This window comes from Penaeus japonicus, unplaced genomic scaffold (genome assembly GCF_977035675.1).
Source record: "Penaeus japonicus unplaced genomic scaffold, GWHDUDI00000001_assembly GWHDUDI00000036, whole genome shotgun sequence".
In the NCBI taxonomy this organism is placed as follows: domain Eukaryota; kingdom Metazoa; phylum Arthropoda; class Malacostraca; order Decapoda; family Penaeidae; genus Penaeus; species Penaeus japonicus.
Window position 1 is genome coordinate 18,851,548 of NW_028234438.1, and position 5,358 is coordinate 18,856,905.

The window sequence follows — 5,358 nt, forward strand, 5'->3', positions numbered from 1 at the left end:
TCTGTGATAAACAAGATCTACCACTTCTGAATCCATGTTGCCCGGGGTTTATCTTGTTTTCTTTTTCTAAAAATTGAACAATTTTTTTCCTCACTACCCTTTCAAATATTTTATTATATGAGATGTTAGTGCTACTGGTCTATAATTTTTGGCCTGACCTTTGTTTCCACCTTTATATATTGGAATTATAGTACCCTCTTTCAGTAAGCTGGGGATAGTCCCCATGTCCAAAGATTTCCTCCACAAAGTTACCAGTGGCTTTGCTATGGTTTCTTTGCAGTTTTTTAAAAAGATTGCTGGGATTTCATCTGGCCCAGCTGCTGAGTTTGTTGGTATTTCACTTACTGCTTCAAGAATATCTTTTTCATCGAATATGAAGTCAGTGAGACATTCATCTTCATTACTAATAATACTAAAATGTTTCTGTGGGTCTGATATTAATTTTTCTATTCTTGGGACACTATAGACTTCTTCATATTGCAATTTGAGTAATTCAGCCATTTCCTTTGAATCAGTTACCAATGCACCATTATTCTCAAGAGGCCCAATTTCTGTTCTCCTCTTTAACCTGTTGTTTGCATAAGAGAAAAAATATTTTGCATTGTTTTATAGCTTCCACAGCTCTTTTTTCTTCGGCTGCTTTTTGGTTACTTATAGACAGTTTTAATTTATCTTCCAAAACCCTTATCTCTGCTTTGATCCTTTCTCTCTTGATCTGATCTGTTGTTTTTTTCAATTTGTTAACTTTATTTTTCTTGTTTCTTAACATGATCCTTCGATCTCTTGGTATAATGTTCTTGTTTCTGTTGTTTTTGGGGGGGACAAACATTCTACAGACATCTTTAAATGCATTATAAAGCTTCTCTAGTATATCTTTTGGTGTTAAGAGGACGTCAATATCTTTCAGTGACTTTTCTAGTGTTGCATTTAAGTTTTTTCAATCTATTTGATTATGGCTAAAGTTTAAAGATCTGAGACTCTTTTCTGCTTCGGCTATCTGTTTTTCACTACTTTTCTGATTATTTAACTTATTCATTGTGATTTCAATTATTTTGTGGTCCGATTGGGCTGTATAAGTTGATGATATGTTGTGTACATCTTCCCCTATACTAATGAAAACAAGGTCCAGTATATTTTCTTCCCTTGTTGGAATATTGATGATTTGGTTAAGGTAAAAATTTTCTTCAAAATCTAAAAGCATTCTTGCTTGTTGTTTTTCATCTTTAGTGGCATTTGCTCCTATCTTTATTTTCTTTGTTTCCCAATCGATAAAGGGGAAATTAAAATCGCCAAGTATAATAATAGCTTCAATTTCCCTTGTATTGACAATGTAATTACTAATAATGCCTAGTGATTCATACAGGAGGTCTGTATAAAATAATGTATAGCTTTTTTGTATCTTTTGCCAATACCCCTAGTATTTCTACTGTATTATTAGAGTATTCTATTACAGTATCCATTCTAGTTGCTAATTCTTTCCTGATATAAAGAGCTACTCCTCCTCTGCTTCTCTTATTTCTATCTTTCCTTATTAGCTCATAGTTATTAATTTTAATTTCTTCATTTTTATGTCTTCATTCAGATGAGTTTCTGTAAGAGCTATCATTGAATAATTGTTGATCTTTGCCATGTCCTCTAGGTATGTAGGTTTTGTCTGGTTACTTTTTGGATATAATCCCTGTATATTTAGCAACATGAGAGTCTCAAATAAATTATTTCTTTGCCTGTCTACATTACCCACTGTTGTTAGATAATTGATGTCGTTTCCCCCTACTTTGGGGGAGCTGGACCTTCCCCCGGTGTAGCGGTGGGCGTTTCATTACCTGCCTTTGTTCGAATAGGTATGCTTCGCAGGACTGAATGTCCTTGTCTGTTGCTGGTGATATACCAGTGTTTTCCTGCTCCGTCTTTTTCTCTGTTTTCTCTTAGTTTATTTATCAACGTTTTTTGACTTTGCCTTTTTTCATAGTTCAAGTCCGGTGATATCCATGCTTCTTTATATTCATCAATTTCCTTTAGTTTCATATTCTTTCCAATCAGTTTCCATTTCTGTTTTTCATTTTCTAATTTGACCTTAATTGGCCTTGGTCTCAAAGCCTCCTTTAAATATTTGCCCTCTCTAAAGGCACTCTCAACTTTGATAATTTCATTGAGGTTCAATTTTGTTATGATATCATTAATCATTTCCATATCATTTGTTTTCCTGATTTCAGGATCATTTTCTTCTTTTTCTTCTAGATTGTATATAAAGAGCCGATTTGCTCTGAATGTATCTTCATTTTTCTTCTCTTACTTTTCTTTTGTAGGTTGTTTTGGTTGCTTCTTTTTGTCGCCTACAACCTTCCAGTCAGCCTCATTATCTTTTTTTGGTTGTTCATTGTCTGAAATATCACTGTCTAGAATATTCTTGGCCTGTTTATCTGATTTTTTCCTTACCATATCAGAAAACAGTTTTTTTTCTTCTTCCTGATTTACTTTGCTTTGCTCACCTCTTGGATTTTCTTGTTTCTTCTTTGGCTTTACTTTTACATTTTTAGTGTCTTGTACAGCCTTTTCTATTTCCAATTCAGCAGCCTGAGTTACCTTTTTTTCTTTAGGTTTTTCTTTTTGCTCTTGTTTTAATTCATGAATTTCATCTTTCAATATTTGTATCTCCCTCAAACATTGAATCTTGAAGTCCTTTAATTCTTCATACATTTTCTGAATTATGTTTTCTAGTGGGCATGCCCCTTCACACTTTTTGGGTGTGCTGTTTTTTTGGTCACCGATATGGCTCATTTCCTCTTTTTCCAGAATGTCTGATACGGGTGCATATACATTTTCTGCCATTGTGTCCCTATTTTCCTCAATTCTAATTAGTTCTTTAAAAAAAACTGGCTTCTGATATATCGTCACAACTTTGAATTTTTTCCAGTTCAGTTTCAAGACTAGAATTACTTTTAGTATTGATGTCTTTGCACCAGCTGCAGTCTTTCTGTATATTTTCTTGATTATCTATTTTTAGTTCATTACTGATGCCTGTTAGGTAAGCATCAATATTACTTATAATTTCTTTCCTGTTTTTCAAGTAAGTATTTTCACATTTGTGGCATTTTTTTCTATCACAGGTTTGGCAAATAAATTGCTTTTTTTCATTGTGTTTAAAACATTTTTCAGTTTTAGAGTTTCTTTTACTTCTCCTTGGTTTAAACATGTAGTGTTTAAACCCTTAGAGTTATTCAAGTCTGGTCAAGGTCACCTTGGAAGCAGCTGGGCCACGCTGAACTGCTGACCCAGCGTTTTGACCTCCCCTCTCTCCTTGATGCCACTTCTTTTCCTTCCAGTTGTTTTTTGTTCTAATTTATTTTCTATTTTGTCTTTCCTATTTTTTTTCTAGATCATTCAGTGTTTTGTACACTTCACTAATCTCTGTTCATTTCCCCCCAGCCTCGTGGCAGGCGGGGATGAGAAATTAAGGAGTTTTTCAGAGCAACAGTTCAGCACGTCCACACTGTACAGCTATATATATATATATGTATACATAAAAATCTATATATATATATATTATATATTATATATTTTTATATATATATATATATATATATATGCAGATATATATAATATATATTATATATATTTTATATATAATATATAGTATATATATATATATATTCATATATAGTATATATATTATTCATATATATAGCTATATATATATATGTAGTATTTATATATATATATATACTATCTATGTATATAATGATATGTATATATATATATATATATATATATATATATATATATATATATTTATATATGTACACTTACATAATCTATGTGTATGTATACACACATAATCATGAATAGTTATTCATTAGTGTATGTGTGTGTGTCTACGCAGGTACGATGTCACCCCTAGTATTCTGACAAAGGTAACTCGGTGGTGGTCCTCGACCAAGCTTCCTACCTGCAAGAGGCCCAGGCCCTATTGGACGACATTTCCACCCCTGACCAGCAACCCACGTGGACGCATTGCTGCCACCTTCCATCGTCGCCTGAAACCTCTAGCAAAGGTCCAGAGGCTAAAAATCCACGCCTTTTTCACTTCTTCATCGGTTACCCAAGACTATAAGCCGGGCGTTCCCCTGGGTCATCATCTACTCCCACGGTTCCGTGACGTCCCCTCTTGCTTCCCTCACTTCTTCTCTTGGCACCTTCTCTCAAGCTCACCCTTACCACTCTCAGGACTTCGTCGCCCGTGTTCGCGGAGCCACGCTCGCTACCAGGATTAGTTTGGACGTCGAATTTATGTACACTAACGTCCCGCTTGATGATGTCCTTCCAGAGGACCCACGTCTTCCTTCAGCTGATCCGTCTATGTGAATTCTAACACCTCTTTCGAAGGACGTTTATATATATATATATAATATATAATATATATATATATATATATTATAATAATATATATATATATATAACAATATATATGTATATATATATATCATATATATATATATGTGTGTGGTGTGTGTGTGTGTAGTGTGTGTGAGTGTTGTGTGTGTGTGAGTGTGGCGTGTGTGGTGTGTGTTTGTGTTTTTATGTGAGTAAATATATATATATATATATATAAAATATATATATATATATATATTTATATACATATATATATGTCAAAATCTAATATTTTACATATACATATAAAAATTTATATATATATATATATATATATATATATATAATATATATAAATATATATATATATATATTCATATGCACACTCACAAACACACACACACACACACCACACAAAGCATCACATAGATAATATATATATGCTATATATATATATATATTATATATGTATGTATTATGTGTGTGTTGTGTGTGTGTGTGTGTGTGTATACACACACACACACACACACATATATATATATATATATATATATATATATATATATATATATATATATATATTTCCTTCCCTCTATCACTCCCTTTTCATACCGCCCTCTTTCTCACACACATTTATCTCTCCTTCTCTTTCTTTTCCCTACGCCTCTCCCTCTCTGCTCCCTTCCTTCCTCCACCTCTCACCCTCCCTCCATGGTGGAGGCGGGGGGTAGGGGGGTGGAGGGGGGCTCCACCCCCCTACCCCCCGCCTCCACCACTCCCCTCCCTCCAGCCATCTCCCCCCCACCCTTCCTCCCTCCCCCTCGCGCGACAAAGAAACGGTGCAGGATTTGATTTGTTCATAAAAGCTTGCGTGAGTCAACGACGCAGTAAACGAGACAGTGCGACCGCGGCGGCCCCGGGAGGAATATCCAATATCATAAATTTTCCTCCCAAAACTCGCCGCGAGTGTGGCCGCGGTCTTTCTTT